Genomic DNA, 24,055 nt, shown 5'->3' with positions numbered 1-24,055 from the left:
CAGAGGCGGGCGGATTGCTGTGAGTTCGAGGCCAGCCTGGTCCAGTCCAGGACAGCCAAGGCTACACAGAGAGACCGTGTCTAGAAAAGCCAAAAACAAACAAACAAACAAACAAACAAAAACCCCAAAACAACAACAACAACAACAACAAAGAAAACACTGTTTCTGGTTTCTGTTATTTAGTATCTAACAATGTAACTCAAACCAGCTTGGAGCTGGTCCTCCTGCCAAGGCCTCCCCAGTACTAAGATGACAGGTGTATAACAACCACCAAGTTTAGCTTCAGTGCTCTCTCACTCTCTCCTCCAACCCTTTTTTTTTCTCTTTTCCTTTGCTCTTTCTTTTCTTTGTCCCCTTTCTTTCCCGCCTTCCTTTCTGTCTTTCTCCCTGCCTTTCTCAGCAGGCTCTCTAGCTGGCTTTAAGCTTCCTTGAACTTCTTATCATCTTCCCTTCCCTAGTGCCAAACGCCACTGTTACAGGCCGGTCCCATCCCGCCTACTTTCTGTGGTGCTGGAGGCAGCAGCAGAGCTCCGTGCGCGTGCGTGCTAGGCAAGTCCTCTCCCAGCTGAACTGCCTCTCGGCCTCATACATCGCCTGCCTCTGAACTGAGGGGTGCTGAGTAATGGCGCTCGAGGTGACACCAAGAGTCCAACCTCACCTTGAAATTACCAGGAGAAGAGCTAACCTTTCACTGTTGGCTGAAGGTAGGAGGGCTGGGGAAGGCCAGGGCTTGTCTGGCCAGCAGCTACCCCGGGTCTTCCTGGCCCTGTTTCCCCTGTTTTCTGTCTTCTGCAATTTCAAAACTGCAGAGACTCTCAGCTCTGGTACTTCATGTCCCGTTCGTCGGGGTTGAAGCTGGGACTCGGAATCAGCCGCATTCCTTGAGGCCTGGCTACAAGCTCTGTGCTAGGCTCTAGGCTTCTGAGGACAGATCATTTGTAATCCCTGCTCCTAGGATACTGGCAGTCTAGAGAGGGGAGTGGAAACAAAGGGGAACTTTTGGAGTCAAGGGCAAAGGGGTTCAATGCCACTGGAGACTGTGGAACGTTTAACTCTCTTCACAGAATGGCTGTCATGAGCAACCCAGCCCCGAGGCTGTGTGTTGGCCAGTTGGGGAGGTTTGTTGGTCTCACCTAGGATCATCTCTTGGGCTGGAGGGTCCAACATGATGTCATGCATGTGTCTCAAGTGCTTAGTGCTGGTGAGCATCTCTAAGTGGCTTCTCATCCCCCCACCCCCCACCCCTGTGACTTCTCAAATGGACCATTGTGTTTCATGAAAGCCCAAGGTGCTCAGGTTGTGAAAGGACCACAGTAAAATCTGGAAGAGCCTTTAGAGTTAAGGATGTGTTCGATGTTATTTCTGCCATATTTTATGGGTTTTTAAGGGCCATAAGAGGGCTGGAGAGATGGCTCAGAGGTTGGGAGCACTGATTGCTCTTCCAGAGGTCCTGGGTTCGGTTCCCAGCAACTACATGGTAACTCACAACCATCTATAATGTGATCTGATGCATGCAGGCAGAACACTGTACAATAGTAGTAAATAAATCTTTTTTTAAAAAAGGGGGGTAGGGGTGGGAGAGAGATGTTAAGAGCATTGGTTGTTCTTCCAGAGGACCCAGGTTCAACTCCTAGCACCCACACAATGGCTTACAACTGTCTATAACTTCATCCCCAAGAGATCCAACATCCTTGCCTGTCTGCAGGTACTGCGTGTATAAAGTACACAGACTACATGCATAAGGTACATGTGGAGGAATTTTAATTCAGAGCATGGCTACTCTGGCAAAAGATCACATCCAAAGACCTTTTAGGTCTATATGATCTGGCTGGACAGCAGACAAGCCAGGAGGTGGTGGCACACACTTTTAATCCCAGAAGACAGAGGCAAGCAGGCTGGCCTGGTTATGGAACAAGTCAGATAAAGAAAAGCCTAGGTCTAGGCATGGTGGTACATGCTTTTAATCCCAAACAATGAAGATAAAGTCAGTTTGTAGAAGGGAACACCCATGTTTGAAAGTGATGTCTAATTGAGCAGCAGAAAAAGTGACGGGTCAGATCCAGATGCTGCAATGCACGCCTTTAATCCCAGCACTCAGGAGGCAGAGGCAGGAGGACTTCTGTGAGTTCAAGGCCAGCCTGGTTTACAAATCGAGTTCCAGGACAGCCAGAGCTGTTACAGAGAAAAACCCTGTCTCGACCCCCTTCCTCCCAAAAAAGTGACAAACCAGGGGAAGATTTGACAGAATAGGATATGCCCAACTCTCACGTGAACAGAGAGGAGAGGGAAGCTACTTAAGGAAGCATCACAGAGAATGAGAGGGAAGAAACAGTTTTGGCTGGAGAGTTTTACAGAGACAGGTTGAAGAAAAAACATGCTAGGCTAGTCTCAGGTGAATGCAGAATGATCCAGAAAATGAGAAGGAGCCAGAAGATTAGAGCAGATTGCTAGCCAGGTGATGGCACACGCCTGTAATCCCAGCACTCAGGGAGGCAGAGGCAGGTGAATCTCTGTGAGTTCCAGGCAAGCCTGGTCTATAAAGCGAGTCCAGGTCAGCCAAGGCTACACAGAGAAACCTTGTCTTGAAAAAACAACAAAACAAAACCCCCAAGCCATTGCTAGAGTTAGTTGGAGGCTAAGCAGAACAACTCAGAGGCCGAGAGAGAAGCCAGGTTGACTCAGTCAGCTTGGAGAAGAGATTGAGCCAGAACAGCTGAGTTGAACCAGCCACAGCCAGGGCTCGGAAAGAACAAGAAAAAAAGGTGAGTTTATTCAGCAGTAAGTCTCAGAGGCTGAAAACATTCTAGGCCTAGGCTAGATTGTATGGAGGATAGAAACTTCCAGAACTAGGCGTAGGTTAGCAGACAGAGGCAGTAAGCTTTGGAGGTGACAATTAAATCAGGTGAATAAAAGTTATTGTTTCAGACACAGGGGCATATGCAGGCAAACTACCCATACACACAGAAGTAAATCAGTAAATTTAAAAGTCCACAAGGCCAGTGCAGCTTGAAGGAAGTGGCACAGTAGACTCACCCTCATCCTGGGGAGGGGTTTGCCTCTTTACCTTGTGGAGGGGTGTGGACACAGGAGGCAGAGTTCATATTGGATAGCTGTTGCCAATCATGTCCCGTAGAGGTTAAAATCTGTGAAATGAGGCACTAGGCTCAGGGCAGGGGAGCAGGAAACCCCAACTTTTGCCAGATTCTAGTTCTATGATCTTCCCCAGAGCTCTGTTAACTCCACCTGGCAGGGACACACACAGCTGACAAATCCTGTCCCCTTCATCTCAAGAGTCAAGCAATCTGGATGTTGTGTAGTTGCCTGCCTCACTTGGAAACAGGGTTTAATGTGCATCTCAGGCTGGCATCCAGCTCGCCATCCTCCTGACTCCACTTCTTGAGTGTCTGGATTGCCGGCCTGGGTCACCATGCCGGGTGTCTCGGCAGCCCTCTCAAGTGGTTGTATGACCATGTTTTTCACAAGGCACGGCAGTGTGCCGGAAGACGATGTGGAGGCGGAATGGAAGGGGAAGTGCTGGTTTGTGGCAGTTGCCAGTGTCTGTGGTATAAATACTCCTCTCTCAGCTAAGTTCAACCTGAAGAGGATGCACTGTCCATGAATCAGAAGGTCAGCATTCTCATACACAACGGTCTTTCAGGTCTACACAAACTGCCTCCACATCCTTTCCTTATCTTTAGTTGGGGGGAGTGAATATATTTAGAACCAAATGAAACCGGCCTGGCCGTGGTGGTATAGTCCTCTTACCTCATCTACTTGGGAGGCTAAGGCAAGAGGATCACAAGTTCAAGGCTACCCTGGGAAACTTAGCAAGGCTCTTTCTACAGCTGGGGTGTGTAGCTCCGTGAGGTTCTGGGTTCAGTAAGAAATCATTAAGGAAACTTTTATTGGTGGCAAATGAATAGAATGTGATGAGACTCCACTGCCTTGGCTTGGGAGACAGTCACAAGGCTAGACCCCAGGCATGGGAGCTGGGTGGCTCTGCATCCGCATAATGATGGGTGCGTGTGATCAGACAGTGGGGGGGAGGGTACTACCCCCCCTCCCTCACCCCCTACCCCTGTGTGGTGAGCTAGGGGAAGAGAAAGGTTTCTTGGCATGTTTCTCTACAGTTTTCATCTCTGTATGATGAATTGCACATTCTGCATGTAGACTTATAATTAACCAAAACTAATAAGCACACGTGGACTCATTGACATTCACAGGTCACCTGACTCAGGAAAACATAATCTCAGATATATTAAGGAGTTTGCCCTGAGTCAGGGGCATGGCCAGGTCCAGGATGAAAGGCTGTGGACTTTGAATTCAGGATCCCCCTACTCCCCAACCCTGAACCCACACCCTTAGCGGTCAGACTGCTCTGTCTCCTTCCAGCTTCCCACGGGGGCGAAAAGGTGATGGCTGGCTCTGTAAACACATGTGGAAAGTTGGGAAAAAAAAACACACACCCTGGAGATCAGGCAGAGATTAGAGGGCAAACCCTCATAGGAACCCAAGGTTGGCTGGTCACCAAGGACAACACACCAGTCTTCTCGGGAACATCCCCTGCACCCACAAGCAGCTTTGCCAGTGTTGGTGACATTTGGCAGTAAAATAGAGCAGGTTTTTGAAAAATCTCCGGCCTTGGCAGCTGAAACGACAGGCCCCTTCACCATTCTTTCTGGTCTCTCGGCTTTGGAAACTCCAGCACTGGTACTAAATCAAATCATTAAAAATTATTTGGGGGAGGGGCTGGTGAGATAGCTCAAGGAGTCAAAGGTACGCACCGCAAGTCTAATGACCTGAGTTCAATTCCTGGGGACCCATGAGGAGGAAGCAAGGGGCTGGAGAGACGGCGCAATGGATAAGAGCCCTGGCTAGTCTTCCAAAGGACCCAGATTTGGTTCCCAGTAGCCACATCATGCCTCAAAACCATCTGTAACTTCAGTTCTAGGAGACCTAATATCCTCTTTGGGCTTCTACAGGAGCTAGGCAGTTTCTCAAAAACCCACAATTAAAGAATAGGGCACGTGGCACAAACCTTTAATGCCAGCACCCAGGAGGCAAAGGCAGGAGGACCTCTATGAGCTAACAGCCAACTTGGTTTAGAGAGTTCCAGGCCAGCCAGAGCTACACGATAAGACCCCGTCTCAAGCTGCCCCGCCCCCAACCCTTACAAGCCAGTGTGGTGGCGCACGCCTTTAATCCCAGCATTCTGGAGGCAGAGGCAGGCGGATCTCTGTGAGTTCGAGGCCAGCCTGGTCTACAGAGTGAGTTCCAGGACAGCCAGGGCTACACAGAGAAACCCTTTCGCGAAAAACAAAACAAAAACAACCCTTCCCTACAAAAAAAAAAAAACCACACATAAAACTATATTTTTAAATGGTTTTAGAGCATTAAGAGTTTCTTTGATTTGTTCTTTCCTTTCTTGGGTGTGTGCCCTTGTGTTTATATGACCTTGGTTTCCAACAAGGTCCGTCAATGCGGTGGAAAGCAAGCCTCAATAGGTGACGGATGACATCACACAGGGCAACCTTCCTTGCCACAGAGGCAGGAGATTGGAATGACCTAGTCTCAGTTGGGATGCGCATGGGAGGATGGCCAGGGAACAGGGTACCAGCAGAGCAGTATGTTTCATCTGTATGTGTGTATCCCCCTGCGTGTTCATATGTGTGCCCTTCGTGTGCAGAGCCCATGGGAGCCAGAAGCGGAATGGTCTGGAGTTGGAGTTACAGACAGTTGTGAGCTGCCATGTGGGTGCTGGGAACCAAACCCAGGCCCTCTGCAATAACAGCCTGTCCTCTTAGCCAAGGTGCCCTCCAGCCCCACATCAATGGGTTTTAAAAATTCAAACCAAAGCACCTGAGATGCCGACCCTCCCTCACCTGGCAGCGTTCAAGACTGAACGATTCCCAGGGGATACCCAGCAGGAAGCACTCATTTCTAACCCCGGGAGGAACCAAAGCATCCGGGCACTTGGAGGAGAAACCAGTCCAGCCCTGCCGCATAGTACTCTCAGAAACATTAGTGCCTGCTTTCTTCCTAGTTCTCTGGGTGTGTGTGTGTGCCCAGGAATGCGGCACCCCAACTCTTTTGTCTCTGGGTGCCCTGTCTCAGCGGTTTACCATGACAAGTAGTGGCCTGAATGAAGGCCTCCAGTGCATGGCTGCCTGTAAATTGCAAAAGAGCCTTGAGGTGGGCATGGGGAGTCAGGAGCTCATAGGAAACAAATGCTTCTAAGCCGGTCAGGAGAGATGCCGCTTTACAGAGCCTATTCTTGGGTCTAAGAGACACCCTTTCCTAGGTCGATTACCCATTTGGCAACTCGCCAGGGACCCATTATTGTCTCCAGGTGATGTTCCACCGTGAAACTCAGCCCTCCCCTTCCTCTGTCTCCCACAGGGCCTCGAGAGAAGGTTCTAGATCCAGACCTAGAACTGGTTACAAAGGTCTCTGCAGCCAACAAAGGGCTCAGGGAGAAGATGGAGCAGGGTATGTATTGAAAGGCAAGACATAGCCAAAGGTGAAATTGGAGACCGAAAGTTTGGGTGTTGCCAGGCTGTGGTGGCGCATGCCTTTAATCCCAGCACCCTGGAGGCAGAGGCAGGTGAATCTCTGTGAGTTTGAGCCAGCCTGGTCTACAGAGCAAGTTCCAGAATAGCCAGAGCTACAGAAAGAAACCCTGCCACAAACAAACAAAAACAAACAAACAAACAGAAAAACACAATGCAGGTGTCACTTTTAAAGGGCAAGAGGAAGGCTGAGAGCAGGGGAGGACCAAAGATCCCGCACTAGAGTGGGTACAGGTGAAGACAGAAGCCAGGTCATTGCCCCTGAGGTTGAGGAGCACAGACAGACATCAGAGGTGTCAGAAAAGAAGATGAGGGCAGCCTTGATCAGCCTAAGTGCTGTGGGCGGAGTAGACAGCCTGCACCCAGCTCCTGGGCCCTTGTCATGTTCCTCCCAACCGGGCACAAAGTAGTTAGAGTCCCTGGGCTTGACGTCACCCGGCAGTCTGCTCTTCCATTGTCCCTGCCTGAGGACAGCATTTCTGTTCACCCTATGTAAACTGATGTTTGTTTGTTTGTTTGTTTGTTTTTTCGAGACAGGGTTTCTCTGTGTAGCCTTGGCTGTCCTGAACTCACTTTGTAGACCAGGCTGGCCTCGAACTCACAGCGATCCACCTGCCTCTGCCTCCAGGGTGCTGGGATTAAAGGTGTGCACCACCACCGCCCGGCCGCAAACTGATTTTTAAAATGAGCATAAAGGGAGAGTTTTCAGAATACATTTTGATTGTTTCCATCTTGAATGGTTGACTTCAGGTTGATAAGTTTGGCGGTCGGTGATGGGAGAGTCGGTTGCTTGAATCAACTTGTGTGAGTAAGACATTACTTGGGGTCGGTGAGCAGTTAAAGATGCAGCGGAAGACGGCAAAAGGAGAAGCTACGGAGGAGTGTATGTTGGCCTGACCCCTGAAGCTGTCAATACGGTGTCTAGTCAAGCCAAACTGTACGGAAAAAAAAAATTAGAGGAAGATAGCGCACTGATGGCTGAGAGAACATGGGAGGGATTTGGTTCCAGGAACACTTCAAACAAACTCTGAAAGGTGATCCCCTGCTTTGCCACCTCCCCCAAATCCTAACTGTTTAGTTAAAGCCGTGGGTACGTACCAAATGTGGTCATAGAAGGAAACTGGTGAGACTTTGCATTCACCGGTGAGACTTCGCGTCGTCCACCAGTGAAAAGCCACAGAGGCTGTTGCTGCCTGGCCTGGGCCGTCAGCCTCCATAGCATAGCGTTTTCCGTCCTGGCCTTCCAACACAGTTCACAAAAGTTATGTCTTTTCACTGAAGCTCTTCCAACAGTTTTTATATAACACAATCCTTATTGTATTTATAACACATTGTTAGGGCCGGATTAAAACAATTACCTGAAGTAATATATTGCCTTTTATCCTTTGATGTTTCTGCTTCATTATTTTTAGCTGTAAAGTTGGCAAACGGGATTCTTACAACTATCTCTCTTTTTTTTAACTAGTTGGTTTAAAAGTTTTAATTTAAATGTCGGAGAATTCCCTTTGTTTAAGAACATTGCAGTATTTGAAAATGAACTAGTTAAATTTGCATGCTATACCCAGTGTATTTCTCCCAGTGTATTTCAACAATTAAATATTTGGCCGGGCGTGGTGGCACACGACTTTAATCCCAGCACTCGGGAGGCAGAGGCAGGTGGATCGCTGTGAGTTCGAGGCCAGCCTGGTCTACAAAGTGAGTTCAGGACAGCCAGGGCTACACAGAGAAACCCTGTCTTGAAAATAAATAAAATAAATAGTTATCCTTAAAAAAAAAACAAAAAACAAAAACAAACAAACAAACAAAAAAACAAACCTGGTCCCTGAGGCCCAGATCCTAACTGCCAAAACCATGTCCTCCTCACCAGCAGCAGCAGCGCTGGGTGGCGTGCACTTTGAGCAGAGTCTTGCCCTCCATCTCCACCAATAACCACCTCCACCCTTTTCCACTTTCCCCCGTACATATCTTCCTTACAGTCCAGATACCTCTCTCTGTCTGACCTGCCCCAAGCCATTCCCATGTGATAATACCACATCATGAGATTAGTCACTGTCACAAATGGAAGCCTAGGACAGCACTTCTTGCCCATGGTTGAAGGAGTCTCTGTCTCAGACTCTGTCATTGCTGCCAAAGTCCCATTTTCCACCAGCTGCTGCCAGCCTGATCCAGCTTCTGTAAAACTTTGTCAGGAGAAACACTCTATCTCTGTCTCTCTCTGTCTTTCTGTCTGTCTGTCTGTCTCTCTCTTTCCTCCAGCTAACTAGCTAAAGCCTGGTTTTACCTGGAATGCAATGGATATCCTGCTTCCAGGATTTTTTTCTTTTTAATAATTTATTTTATTGGCATTGGTGTTTTGAACCTGCATGTATGTCTGTGTGAGGGGGTCAGATCCTCTGGAACTGGAGTTACAGACAGTTGTGAGCTGCCATGTGGGTGCCGGGATTTGAACTCAGGTCCTCTGGAAGAGCAGCCAGTGCTCTGAACCGCTGAGCCATCGCTCCAGCCCCAGGATCTTATTCCTACAAATACCAATTACTTTACTGCTTCTTTCCTGGCCCCATTGGAGCAGCCAGGCCGCTTGTGGCTGAGAGCAGGTCCCTCTGGGTCTCGCATGTGAGATTTGAGGAACGTCAAGACATGTATGGCTCTCAGTGTCTAAAAAAGTCCACAGAGTCACCTACACATGTGTGTCCCCAGTATTGTCTCCAGTACCCAGCTGAGCCTGCCCCATAAAACCTGAAACAAGCCAGGCCCTGTATCTTTTTTTGTTTTTGTTGTTGTTGTTACTCTAGATTCACTTTGTAGACCAGGCTGGCCTCGAACTCACAGAAGTCGGCCTGCCTCTGCCTCCCAAGTGCTGGAATTAAAGGCGTGCGCCACCACGCCCAGTCAGACCCTGTAACTCCAGCCACTCAGGAGTTTGAGGCAGGAGAAGTTCGAGGCCAGGCTGAGCTGTAGTGTAAATTCAAGGCCAGCCTGGATGAATTAGCAAGATATTGTCTAAAAATCAAAACATTTTAAGGGCTAGAGAGATGGCTCAGTGATTAAGAGTGCTTTTGCTTTTGTAGAGGATGGGGGTTCAGATCCCAGCACCCATATGGTAGTTTGTAGCCATCTGTATAACTCCAGTTCAGGGGAATCTGATGCCATCTTTGACTGCCACAGGCACCAAGCATGCATATGGTACGTACGCTCATATGCATAAAACAAATAAATCTTAAAAATATTATTTTTCTCGATTATTGAATTTGGGGACCTCCGCTAAATTCTGAGACAGGGCTGAATGCCTTGCCTTCCCCTCATGGTACAATTATATCTACAAAGACGTAATGAAGCCTGGTCTCCAAAGGGAGTCCAGAACAGTTAAGGCTACACAGAGAAACTCTGTCTCAGAAAAACAAAACAAACAAATAATGAGATTTTTCCAGTACCAAGGTCTAACTCCTCTTGGCTCTTAGATCAGCTTGTGGCTTCTTCCCCCATCTCATCCCATGAAGCAAGAGTCCTGCCTCAAATGCAGGCCAGGGGTGTGTGTCTCCACTTCCCATCACCCAGGCCTTACCAAGCTCTGCCACTGATTGCCTGGCTGGGCTCCTTCCAGCCCTGATAGACATTGAATCATCTATGTGACTCCTGGCGGGAGAGCCTGCTCCCCGGCTCTGAGCCCAGTGCTGGCCACCTGGTCTGTCCTCCTCCCATTTCTGTGGATTCCTCCTTCCACAGGCTTCCCCCTTGGATCTTTCCTGAATAAGTACCTCATCACCGTGGAAATCTTTTTGGTTTTTTTGTTTTGTTTTTCTTTGTTTTTTCTTTCTGAGTATTGTTTCCCTAAATATGCTAACAATGACTTCTCTCTCTCTCTCTCTCTCTCTCTCTCTCTCTCTCTCTCTCTCTTCTCTCTGTAGACCAGACTGGCCTCGAACTCACATCGATCCACCTGCCTCTGCCTTTTGAGTGCTAGGATTAAAAGCATGCACCACTATGACCCAGCAATCTCATTTAAAAAAACAAAAAAACAAAAAAACAAGGTCTTAGCCAGGCATGGTGGCTCACGCCTTTAATCCCCACACTGAGGAGGCAGAGGCAGGAGGATCTCTGTGAGTTCGAGGCCAGCCTGGTCTACAGAATGAGCTCTAGGACAGCCAAGGCTACACAGAGAAACCCTTGTCTTGAGAAAACAAGAACAAACAAAACAAAACAAAACAAAAAACAAAAAACAAAAGAAAAAGACAAAATCTTAGTATACATTCCACATAATTCTGGAACTTGAGGTCTAGCCCAAGCTAGTTTTGAGCTTGCTGCCTTTATGCTTCAGGTACCACAGTGCTGGGATTGTATGTGTGTACAACATGCCTGGGTGAGGCCAACACTGAGTCAAACAGTCACAACCGTGGAGGACAATCCTGTGTGCCACGGTCCTACATGCTACCTGTAGTAACTGGGAATATGAACTCCAAGGACTAGGAGGTACATACGGCCTTGCCCAGTGCCCTTGCTGGGTCCAACCCTAGCACTGCAACAAGGCATGGACTGTAGAGGTCAGCCTCCCAGGTCCAAGGCCAGGCTCTGTGGCTGTGTGTAACTGCAGGCCAGCCCTTCAGCTTCCCCGTGTCTCTGGGATTGGGGTTGGGGGCTGGGGCTGTTCATAACAACAGTACCGCCTCCCTCGCCTAGGCTTACTGTTGATTCCAGAAGCGACACAGGTACATAACGGGCCTTTGAACGGTACCCAGAGCGCACCCTAAGCTCTCAAAATGTCAGCCAGTCTCCAGAAGAGCAGCAGCTGATGTGTCGCCTCTGATTGGTGGTGAAGGTTGGTCACCAAGAGGCTGAAGAGCCACTCAGCATGACACAGCTTTTGCACAGTGGGACACAGAATGGAAACTTAAAGCCCCTGTTCAAGTCCAGCTAGCTCTCCTGTTCCTTTGTTCGGCTGGCTTTGCTAAGTTTTTTGTTTTGTTTTGTTTTTTGTTTCTTTTTTTTCCTGTTTTTGTTTTTGTTTTGAGACGACAGTGTCTCGTTATGTAACCCTGGCTGTCCCGGAACTTGATTTTCAGAGCAGGATGCCCTTGGATTTCCGATCCTCCTACTTCCGCCTCCCGAGTAGCTGGAACCACAGGCCCACACCTCCAGGTTTGCTTTCTAATTTCCATTGCTGATAGGACTCCACTCGGACTGGGCACCGGGCCCCTCATTTCAAGTCTCATTGATACTCCGCTGTAAAGTGGGGCTCCCCTGGCTAAGCATTACTGTGGGTGGGTGGGAGCCGAGCCCAGGCAGCCTCTGTGGCTGCGCACTTCTACCCTGGCCACGGAGCCCTGCAGCACTACGGAGACATTTCACCTCTACACAGGGCCTAATTATGCAAACCTTGGTCATGAGAAATGGAGGGAGACTTGGGCTTGCCTGGGGATGAGGGACGAGGGTGGCTAGGTGTTCTCTTCCCTGTGGTCCAGGCCCCAGGCTTTATCAGGAAGCAGCCTAGCCATGTGGTATCTCAGTGGCTTTGTCGTGGGCGCCAGGGCAGTGGAGGCTGATTGGGGTAATACAATGCTGGTGACTCACTCCCAGGAGAAGGCTGTGATGGGTCATTAAGCTGCCTTGGAACTTATTTTAGCCTTACACTCTCAACGTTTCTCAGGGCTCTGTCAATAGGGCCACTGTTCCCCCTCCCCCATGCGCGGTTACACAACGTCGTCTCTCAGCCACCTACTGAAAACGCTTCCGCGCTGGGCACTTGTCTGTGCCTCGAGACTGAAATACCTGGCTGGCATGTCGTCATCGCCAGCTGTGATGGAGACCACATTGCGCAAGTCTGGATCCCATGACATGAGGCACTTCCTCCCCTGCCTCTGTCTTCAGAGGGTGGAGTTGGTTCTCCTTGCTTCAGTTTCTTACCTTCAAAGTAGATCTAAACGTCTGAATTGCTCTCTTAATTTCTCACCCGAGTCTTCTAGTTCCTCCCCAAATCTAAAATTCCTAGGTGGATTCTTTTATTTAAAAAAAAAAAACTTGCCAGGTGGTGGTAGCACACGCCTTTAATCTCAGCACTTGGGAGGCAGAGGTAGGTGGATTGTTGTGAGTTCAAGGCCAGCTTGGTCTACAAAGTGAGTCCAGGACAGCCAAGGCCACACAGAGAAACCCTATCTTGAAAAACAAAAAAATTTAAAAAATTAAAAAAAAATTTTTTTTTTCTTTTTAAGACAGGTCTCTAGTTCAGGCTGACCTCAAAGGCTTTGGATGACCTTGAATTTCTTCCTCTGCTTCTTGCGTTTTGGGGTTACAGGCCTGAGCCACTAGGATTTCAACTCCAAGGCCTCGTACACGCTAGAAAAAAATACAATACCAACTGAGCCATAATCCCCTTCTTATATAATTCTTTTGAAAACTATATAACTAGCCAGGCGCAGTGGCACACGGCTTTAATCCCAGTACCCAGAGAGGCAGAGGCGGGCATATCTCTGTGAGTTTGAGGCCAGCCTGGTCTACAAATCAAGTCCAGGATAGCCAGGGCTACACAAAGAAAACCTGTCTCAAACAAAACAGAACAAAACAAAAACACGTATGTAACTCACTCATGCTTATTATATTTAAAGAACATAAACTTCCTACAGTCTCGTCCTACTTGTCCTACAGAAGTAATTCCAGCTCTTGCTTTGGGAGTGTAGTACCTTAGACTCCTACTCCGTGCTATTCCCGGCTCTCACATTTTTGGACAGATGCCCCAGCCTGCTACACGGGTGGTCTGCAGGTGGCACTGACTGTTTTCCCCCTAAGTTTTGTGTGCATGGTGCGGGGGATGCATGTCACAGCATTCACGTGGCAGGAATCAGTACTCCCTTTTCACCGTGTGGTCCCTGAGATTGAACTCAGGCCCTCAGGATTGATGATGGGTGTCTGTCCCTACTGAGGTGTCTTGCCAGCTTTCTGTTGTGTTTTGAGACAGGTGCACCTGACTCTGTGTGGACTCTCAGGCTCTGCGGCAAGAATTTCACCCACGGAACCATCTCCCCAGCCTGAAGATATTGGTCTTTTGTTTTTGTTTTTATTGGGGGGGGGTGTTTTTATTTTTTGGATTTTATGTTTGTTTGTTTGGTTGGTTTTTCAAGACAAGTTTTTCTCTGTGTAGCCTTGGCTGTCCTGGACTCACTTTGTAGACTAGGTTGGCTTCGAACTCACAGAGATCCACCTGCCTCTGCCTCCCAGCGTGCCGAGATTACAGGCGTGTGCCGCCACTCCCAGCAAAGACACTGGTTTTTGTTTTGTTTTGTTTTTTTGAGACAGGGTTTCTCTGTGTAGCCTTGGCTGTCCTGGACTCGCTTTGTAGACCAGGCCGGTCTTGAACTCACAGAGATCTGCCTGCCTCTGCTATTGGAGCGCTGGGGTTAAAGGCGTGGGCCACCACGCCCAGCTAAGATACTAGTTTTTAATGAGCATCTTCGACAGCGGAGGCGATACTTGTGACTGTAAATCATAGGACACCTAAATGAGCTCTGGGTGGCTCCAGCTTAGACTGCTTCACCTGCTTTCTAGAATCGCCCCGTCTTGCATTGGTCTCCAGTTCTCCTACGCGTGGCCTCCAGACTGAGCAGCCAAGGGCCCAAGTTCCAGACAGCTCCTCTGCCTGCCACTATCAAAGACTTCCCATTCTGACTTTGGATAGAACCCTGTCTGCTCATGACATGAGCCTCGTGCACTGCCGTGGCTTGGTGTGTCCCCCCGAGGTTCACACTGGAAATAAAATCAGCAAGGTAAGTGTTGAGAGAGACCATCTCACATGGGAGCTCTGCCCTCATAAAGGGATAGTTGCCACCATGGAAACTTGGTTCATTATAGTGGGAAAGGCCTCATGGAACAGGCCTGAAATCCTAATACTCAGGAGGCTGAGGCAGGAGGATGGTAAGTTCAGGGCTCACCTGGGTTACAGAGTGAGTTAAAGCCAGCTGTGCAGACAGTTCACATATATACAGGACGTCAAACATTTGTATGCATAAAATAAACCTAAAAAAAAAAACCCACCAAAATCATCTGTGTATATAGCTCTGGTTTGGAAGGTTTTGTTAGTTTGTTTTGTTGTTATTATTTTGATTTGGTTTGGTTTTGCTTTTTTGAGACAGGGTCTCTCTGTGTAACCTTTACTGTCCTGGACTCACTTTGTAGACCAGGGTGGTGTCAAACTCACAGCAATCCGCCTGCCTCTGCCTCCGGAGTGCTAGCATTAAAGGCACACGCCACCACACCCGGCTTTTGTTGTTAATTTTGAGACAGGTCTCACTATGTGGCCCTTGCTAGCCAGGAACTCAATATATATAGATCAGGCTGACCTCAAACTCATAGTGATCCACCTCCTTCTGCCTCCTGGGTGCTGGGATTAAAGGTGTGCGCCCTAACATTGGATTTTTCGAGTTTGTTTGTACTGTTTCCCAAGTCATTAACAAGCTCACAATATTTATTTATTTATTTATTTATTTATTTTTTAGAGATTTCTTTTTATTTATTTTTTTAACTCATGTCTGTAGGGACACGTGCACATACGCGTTCAGGTGCCCACAGAGAGACCAGAAAGGATGCTGGCTCCTCTGAGCTGGAGTTCCAGGTGGTTGTGAGCTGGCAGAGACAGGTGCTGGGAACTGAACTCAGATGCTGTGCGTGTGGTGCACGCTCTTAGCCACTGAGCCGACACGCTCTAGACCCCACAGTGCTCACTGTAGCCCAGCTGACCAGGAGGAGCCGCAGAACTATCTGCAGCCCTTGCTTAGGAGGAGGTGGGCATCTTTATTAGATCTAAGCACGGCGTAGGTTTCAGGCAACTCAGACACTGTTTGCGCTTGCCTGTCATCACGGCGCGTCCCAGTGCCTATGACGTCACCTCATTCCAACCTGACAACGGCCACGTGAGGCCAGGCTCACTTCCATCTTGTAGATCTTGTAGATCGGCAGCATTCGGGAATTACATCAGGACCTCAAAGACTGTAAATACCAGGGCCAGAACTGAAGCGCAGGTGAAGGCCATGACCACTACAGAGGAGATCAGCATTCCAGTCGATTTATGTTTTAATTAAAAGTTTGTTGTTGTTGTTGTTGTTGTTTTCGAGACACAGTTTCTCTGTGTAGCCCTGGAGGTCCTGGACTCACTCTGTAGACCCTCACTGGCCTTAAACTCAGAGATCTGCCTGCCTGTGCCTCCCAAGTGTTGGGAGTGTTGGGATTAAAGGCCTGCATTGCCATGCCTAGCTCAAGTGTCCTTTTTATTTTAAATCAATCCTCTCTCTCTCTTTCTCTCTCTCTCTCACTGTGTGTGTGTGTGTGTGTGTGTGAGAGAGAGAGAGAGAGAGAGAGAGAGAGAGAGAGAGAGAGAGAACAGAGGAGAGGGAGAGAGGGAGAGAGACAGAAAGGAAGAGGAAGGCCATACAGCCATGGCACACATGGGCAGGCCCAGGAAACATTTTTTTCTCCTAGGCAGGGTCTCTCTTGTCTCTACCAGTACGCTGGGGGCCAGGCCAGGAGTATCATGTCCCATATGTGTGTGCTTCTGTGTCCAGCTTTTTACATGGGTTCCGTGGGTGGAACACAAGCCATGAGGCTTACATGGCAAGGTCCTTCACCCTCTGAGCCTCTCCTGGGCCCCCGGCATTCCAGTGCCTGGAAATGAGCTTTTTGGATACAGGAAACTTGCTTGTACGTAAGGGGTGTCCTCAAACTGGCTCTGTCATCGTTGGGTTCTCTGTAGTTTAGCAGCTGTATAACCTTAGGCTCATCAGCTTCTCGTAGGGATAAATTGCCCCCCCTCAGTACCCACAGACAAGACACGCCCTGCTGGTCCAGGTGACAGGTTCGAGAACCTGTCCTGACGATCCCAACCCAGGGAACTCAAATATGAATGTTGCTTATGGGTAGAGATTGCCGTGTGCACTTCGGCAGGCTCTCATTAGCTCTTCACCCAGAAAACATTGACTCAGGGCCTGCTGATCACGCTAATGACGGTTGATGGCATCTGCCGAGGGCTTAAAACTGAGGGAGGGGCAGCTTTTCCTATTTTAGAATGAGAATCGATTTCATCTCTATCCGCCTCAGTGGAGCGACTGTTGCCTCGGTGTGGCGTTGAGCAACAGAGGCAAGAGAGCGTTGTCACTTGTCCAAGGCCGCACAGCCCACAGTACAGCGTGCTGCCTCTCTCACCAGCACAAAGCTCTTGGGCCAGGGGAATGTATGACCGCGCATGTGACAAAGACACTGCCCTTGTAAGGCTCATGTGCTCGTGACATGGGGTGAAGACTGGCAAGCCTCTGTGATGACTCTCCCATGTGCCAGGGATGCATGCAAGGTGACAAGGAGCTGCCTAGGGCATCAGTGTATCCCTGGGTGGAAAACCCTTCATCCCTCAATATGGCAGTGTTGGTGTGGGCCTGAGTGGGAAGCCTTTGGGTCCTCGGTTGTTTAGTGGGGTGTTGGTGCTCAGCTCATGGGAATGGGTTTACTTTTGAAGGAATGTGGCATGGTTCTTTCTCTCTTTAACTCACGCCTGCCTGCCCTTCTGCTCTCTGCCATGCGAGGAGCAGAATGAAGCTCTCGCTAGATCCAGTGGTCCAGCCTTGGACTTCCCAGACCCCAGAATCATGATCACAAGTAAATCTCTTTTCCATGTGAAGGACCCAGTCTTGGATATTTTGCTATGACAGAAAATCAGTTAAGACAGAAAAGCCTAAGGCTGATCTCTGTGAGTTCGAGGCCAGCCTGGTTTACAAAGTGACCCTGTCTCAAAAACTAAAAACAAAAACAAAACAAGTAATCCCAGCACCCTGCAGGCTAAGAGAAAAGGGTTGTGAGTTCAAGGCCACTCTGCCTACAGAATACAAGGCTCAGACCAACAAGACCAATTTAGCAAGATCCTGTCATAAAATAAAACAAACAAGCAAAAAACTAAACTAAACAAAACCATAAATAATCACAATCACAATGTCACAAAGTTAACTGAACGGCAGTTAGAATTAACCCGGAAAGAAACACACAGACCCTTAAAGCAATATCAAAGAAGTGTTTTGAGAAGTGGACTCAAGATTGGAGAGGCAGGGGCTTGTCACTAAGCCTGACAACCTGAGTTCAGGGCCAAGAACCCACAGGTCTGAGCCCTGCAAGTTGCCCTCTGACCTCCACGCACACTCAAACACATACAAGATACATACATACATTTTAAGGAGAGAGAGAGAGGGAGGGAGGGAGAGAGAGAGAGAGAGAGAGAGAGAGAGAGAGAGAGAGAGAGAGAGAGAGAGAATTAGCCAAGACTGGAGAGGCAAGCCATATAATCCCAGGTGCTCTGGGAGCTGAGGCAGGAGGATTGATTGTACAGCAAAAGCCTGCCTGAGCTGCAGAGAGAGAGAGTTCAGTGACAGCCATGGCAACTCAGTGTGGTTTTCAAGAGGGCCCTGTGAGGTTGGGAGGCTTAGCTCACTGTTAGATTACTTGCCTAACATGCCCTAGGGCCATGGTTCAATGCCCCTAGCCCCACAAAAACAAAAGAAAAATGACTCATCTGGACCTTAGAATCCTAAAGCTTTCTACTTGGGCCTGTGTGAGAAAAGTTGACCTAGCCCAACCAGGGCAAGGAATAAAGGGAAGGTGGGGGGGGTTGTTCATTCGTCTTTTTCTTTGTTCAGTGTATACTCTTTGGGGGACCAAAGTGCTCTAGGTACATAGGATCCAACAGTGACTCGGCAGGCCTGCCCACACAGGACTGGAAGTCCTGTAAACACCGGGTGGGTAGACCACATACAGAACCTGAGTCCTCAGAGTCTTGACTGACGGTGACATCTTGACACCTGCTCTCATTGGCGAGGCCAGCCCTGGGGGTGGCTGGTTTCTTCCAGTCCCTCACTGGGTTTCCAGCCCGGCTTTCCCGGGGACCATGCCAAGAGCTTTGTGAGGACACTCGGCAGGACAGGACCATGCCGGTGGATGAGCCGTGTTGGTGCCCTTTTGGGATGTCAGAGACCTGGGTGCCACAAGAACTAACTGGGGGCCCTTGGTTGAAAGGGAGGGCAGGCTGAGTAAAGAGCAAGCCAGAGACAGCGCAATGATTACCTCAGCCCCCACCCCACCCATTGTCTTCTGGGACTGCCATGTACCCACGTGAGGGTTCCTATGGACAGCTAAAGGTCAGAGGTGGGACTACAGGAAGAGTGCTCACCTTCCCTCACCTTCTCTCGCCTTCCCTCACACCAAGGTACCTTCCCCGCCCGCCAGGGACCCTCACCAATTCAACCCTGCAAGGAACCAAGCTTGACTTTAATCTATTGGGAGGCTTGTTGTTGGAGGCGGGGGTAGGGCAGGGGAGCCAGGGACAGACAGCAGGACCAGTAAAAGCCGGCTTGGCCTGCTCTCTCTATCTAGTCTTTAGAAAGGGGGGGGGGGGGGAAGCAGGGCGTGGTGTTGCACACCTTTAATCCCAGCACTCAGGAGGCAGAGGCAGGTGGATCGATGTGAGTTCGATGCCAGCCTGGTCTACAAAGTGAGTACATGGGACAGCCAAGGGTACACAGAGAAACCCTGTCTCAAAAAACTGGGGGGATGGGGGGGGGAGAAAGAAAGAAGAGGTGGGGGGAAATGACCAGGATAAACAAAACCGGAAGACTGTGGAAGGATACGATCACGGCAGGAGTTACCTAAATGCCTGGCAGAGCCCCTTCCAGAATATTTGGGTCATATGGGCAAGGCCAGCCACAGGGCAAAGGAGAAGAGAGACCCTGAGCAAGAACGGAGTGACCCAGAGGAGAAAAGTTTGGCAGGAGTGTGGAAGAGAGACCCCGCCTCCGTAGCTTGGGTCCTAAGAGCTCCGTTTAGGGTGCAAGGCCACAGACAGTAGAGTTGGCGAGGAGGAGCTGTGGGGGGGCGGGGGCGGGGGCGGGGGCAGAGTGCCTAGGGCATGCTTTTTGAACCCGAGGAACTTGAATCGTGACTGGAAACGACAACAGCTTGATGAGCCACACTGAAGGAAGACAGGTGCCACGGGCTGGGAGGGGTGGGGCACTCTAAGCGTCTTAAGATGGCAGAGACAGCTGGAGCCCTGATCAGCCGCAGGCTCATCTCGGCCGTAGATCTCTGCGCTCGGTGGCGTTTGCGTCACTCGTCGGTGGCTGTCTTTTCATTTCATTAACTTTAATTTGTAGTGGGCTGCTCCTCCTGAAGGGTGAAATAAAGATCATCCTAAAGACACGCAGCAGCTTCAGAGGCCCACATCTGAGCTGTCCGTGAGTACTGAGCCCGAGGTCCTGGAACCGTCCTTGAAGACACTGTTCTCTACCAGTAGATTTGTGGCCTCGTAGCCTGAAGGTGAAGCTAAAGTCTCAGAAAGAGCACTTCACAGTTTGGAGGGACTCGGTGTGGGCAGCCTCGATCTAGAGGACAACCAATTTCCAGTCAGCACTACATGGACTGTTTGTATCAAAAGCGACAGGATCCTGAAATGGAGTCTCCGAGCCTCAAAGCACAGCAAATCCTCAGCTGTAGCCAGCTAGCCCAGGCTGGACCACGAGTTCCTCTTCCCTTCGCCCAGTCTCTCTACCCTCACTGTCCAGGAGTGTGTATAGAATGACTCAGTTTCCTTCTGGTTTCTTCTGTGGTCCTCCCCACACTCCCAGCGGTGGGGGTGGGGGCGGGGGGAGGGGGAGCTGGGCTATCTTATTGCGACTTGTTCAGTGTCAAAGCCTGAGATAAATGGCTGAGGTGCCTAGTTAAGAAAATAGGCTTTGCGGATCGCTGTGAGTTCGAGGCCAGCCTGGTCTACAAAGCGAGTCTAGGACAGCCAAGGCTACACAGAGAAACCTTGTCTCAAAAAACCAAAAAAAAAAAAAAAAAAAAAAAAAAAAGAAAGAAAAGAAAATAGGCTTTCCTAGGTACAAATGCTTATAAAATTTCCAGGCCTTTCCTGGACCAATAAGACAGCCATTAGCAGGGCACAGGGTGCCCGCCCCGCCCCCCGCCCCCCACCCCCCACCCCAGACAGAGCAATAGTGATGTGTGCCTGCAATTCCAGCACATTGGAGGTTGAGGTAGGAGTATCAGGAGGCTAAGGTCAGCCTCCACCACATAAGGAGTTTGAAGTGGCTTTTATTGCATAAGATCCTATCTAAATAAAAAACAAACAAACAAACAAATCTTCCTAAAATCTGGCCGGTCTCATGTTCCATGTTCCTGATCAATCTCAAAATGTTCCTAAACCCAGCCAGTCCCTTGTGTCTCAGGGCCACTACATAAACAGTCTCCACATCCCCCACAGCCCCCCACCCCCACCCCCCCATCCTAACCTTTGGCTCCCAGCCTTCAGTTAAATAAGTCCCTGATGATCCTCTGTGACTTTTTAAAAACCCACCCCTATTTCTTAGCGCTGCCAGGGGAATCTGCACCCTCCCTGCATTCTCCCTGGGCCCACTCTACGCCTCTCTCTTCCCCTCACAGGCCCCTCACTACACAATGTGATCTCTGCTGTCTGCTCCCTTCTGTCCTGTGCTGTCCTGGGTTTGCAGATCTCTCGGGGGCAGAGATTCATATCTCTGAGGTATTTTGTTCTTTGAGGCCCAGCCAAGATAAAGCCCATGTATAGACAGTGTACAGAACGTTCAAGATGATAAAACCGGTACCACATACATAGTGTTTAACCCGGCCCTTTCCAATAGAACCTTCTGTGATGACAGGAATACCTCAGGGCTGCCATGTCTCTTGTGGGGTCTATTTACCGCATGTCAGAACTGAGCATTTGAAATGTAGTAGATGCCAAGGAGGAGTTATGGACAATTTTATCTAACTTTAACTTGCATGTTTGCTTTTTAGTTATTTATTTGTTTATTTTTGAAGCAGAGTCTCGTGTGGCCCAGGCTGCCTCAAGTTTATGCCATTGCTTGGAGAAGAGGATGAAACCTGTGTGTGTTCAGACACTTTGCTAGTGGCTCAAAGTTAGGAAAGCACAGGTAGGAGAAAGAGGTTGTCGTTGAAACAGGAGTTGAGGCCCCTTTAGTTCCAGCTCTGAGGAGGGTTAAGGAAATATAACAGCTGGTAATTCACACTTGATGAGCTTGTGTTAGTTTCACACATGTACACAAATGTACACACATCACATACACACAACTATATCACACACATACACACACATCACACAAACATATATATACCACAAACACACACAGCATACATCACAGACATACCACACACACACATGCCATATACACACATCACACACATACATATAAACCACACCACAGATACATACCACACACATCACATACACACACACCCATATAAATACCACAAACACACACACTACACTGAATACATATACACCATACATGCCACACACACACACACACACACACACACCTCATGCCAAACCACACACACAACATATATCTCACACACACACACACACACACACACACACACACCCCTCATATACACATCACATACAAACACATCGTCCTGAGGTGGAGAGGCGGAGCTCACTGGTGACTGACAGTGAGGTGGACCAATGGCTCACACAGGAGCAAGAGCTGGGCGGGACACTGACAGCCCAACAGCAAAGCTCTCCAGCTGCGAGTGGTCAACCCTAGTTATCAGCCTGTGTAGATGGGAAGGGAGCACTTGGAATAAGGAGCACTAAGCGTCCTGGGGTTTTGGGGGTGCTGGGAAGGCAGGAACAGGGTGATGCTGCTGTCTCAGCAGCTCTCTGTTTAAGAACACTCTTGGGGTGGTAAGGGAGAGGTGCTAAGAGTGATTGAGGAGTGTAAGAGTGGGTGAGGGGCCAGGCGTGGTGGCGCACGCCTTTAATCCCAGCACTCGGGAGGCAGAGGCAGGTGGATCACTGTGAGTTCAAGCCCAGCTTGTTCTACAAAGCAAATCCAGGACAGCCAAGGCAGGGAAACCCCTGTCTCAAAAAAAAAAAAAAAAAAAAAAAAAAAAAAAAAGACAGTTCCAGCACTGCTCTATCTACTTAAATTCAGGTATAAATAGATGTTGATTCTCTCTTAAGATGAACCAGGCCATGCTAACCTCATTCGGGAACTTTGAGGCGGCAGAGAGAAGTTTTCTGGTGAAGGAAACTTCCCCTACTTCACCCCCACAGCCGGAAGTACCACACCACCTCCACCTTACCAAACCTCCTCTGCTTGGTCCCAGGTGGAGAAAAGGTCAGGATCTGGGCAGGGACGACATGACAGTCACAGTCCTTTCCCACGTGTGCTTTGTAAATGGTCCGGTGGCTTTGGGAAACAGCTGCCTACTTTCTTAGGAAATGAAACAAGCATCCCAGCAGGCAGGAGGTGAAAGCAGGGGGGTGGACAGTTCCAGGAGGCTGGAGCTCCACAGCAAGACCTTGACTCCAAAGACCAAGGGCTGAGCAGCGATGGAGGAAGCTGTTTTCCAGACACAACAGAACCGACGCACACGTGGACTCACAGAGGCTGTGGCAGCATGTGTGAGACCTGCTCACGTTCACGACAGACAGGTGTCACAGCACTAAGGCAGGGAGGCGACACAGACTCTCACCCCTAACCAAGAAGCTAACTGCGCTAGATAACCTGCTACCAAAGGGAAAAAATCACTTTTACCCAAATGGAGTGTCACTGGTATATCAACCACACTCCAGGGCAAATCCTATGCCTCCCAAGTGCTGGGATTAAAGGCATGTGAGAGGATCTGAGAGGGATTAAAGGACAGAGAAAAACACTATCAAAATAGTCTCTATGAGCTGGGCACGGTGATGCCGCCTTTAATCCCACAGCATAAAATTTCATGTTAATAATTTACTTTATCTTCCTGAGCATGGTGGGACACACCTTTAATCCTAGCACTCGGGAGGCAGAGGCAGAGGCAGAGGCAGAGGCAGAGGCAGAGGCAGAGGCAGAGGCAGAGGCAGAGGCAGAGGCAGAGGGATCACTGTGAGCTGGAGGCCAGCCTAGTCTATAAAGTGAGTCCAGGACAGGCAGGGTTCTGTTACACAGAGAAACTCTGTCTCAAAAAACCAATATATATATAATGAAAAAAATTTAATACCTTTGCTGCTATAAATGCTATCATAAATATCTTTTTTTAAAAAAGCATCAAGGGCTGTGGGTGGGTGTAGTTCAATGGTAGAGCACTTGCTCTGCCTGTGTGAGGTTCTAACTTGAGAGAGAGAGAGAGAGAGAGAGAGAGAGAGAGAGAGAGAGAGGAACCACAAACAAACCATAGGAGTTAGCTACCCTATTATAACATGGTCACACATAAAGGCTCATATGCAAAAGCTCATAGGCTTCTTATTCATAACACCCCAAACTGGAAACCACCAGAATGTCTAGACATGGGTGAATGGACAAACAAATACCAAATACGATAGATCCGTAAGGTGGAATATTTCCTCTACCGTGAAAGAGGATGTCTCTCAGGTGCACATGAGACATAGGCGCTGACCTGCAGTCAGCCTGGTTGCCTGGGGTGCCCTTGTGGAGTTATTGACTGAGGAG

At 49.1% G+C, this 24,055-nt stretch overlaps 1 long non-coding RNA gene across 1 annotated transcript; it reads left to right on the top strand.

Annotated features, from left to right (window-relative positions):
* Positions 1–11,431: 11,431 nt before the first annotated feature.
* LOC311578215 lies at positions 11,432–20,705 on the top strand. The gene is made up of 4 exons (XR_014772801.1): positions 11,432–11,702; positions 14,103–14,320; positions 19,733–20,308; positions 20,449–20,705. It is a non-coding gene; the product is annotated as an uncharacterized lncRNA (long non-coding RNA).
* Positions 20,706–24,055: the final 3,350 nt, after the last annotated feature.

The sequence above is a fragment of the Acomys minous genome (assembly GCF_964271855.1).
Source record: "Acomys minous genome assembly, chromosome: 12".
NCBI classification, from domain to species: domain Eukaryota; kingdom Metazoa; phylum Chordata; class Mammalia; order Rodentia; family Muridae; genus Acomys; species Acomys minous.
This window is presented reverse-complemented; position numbering and strand designations above follow the sequence as displayed.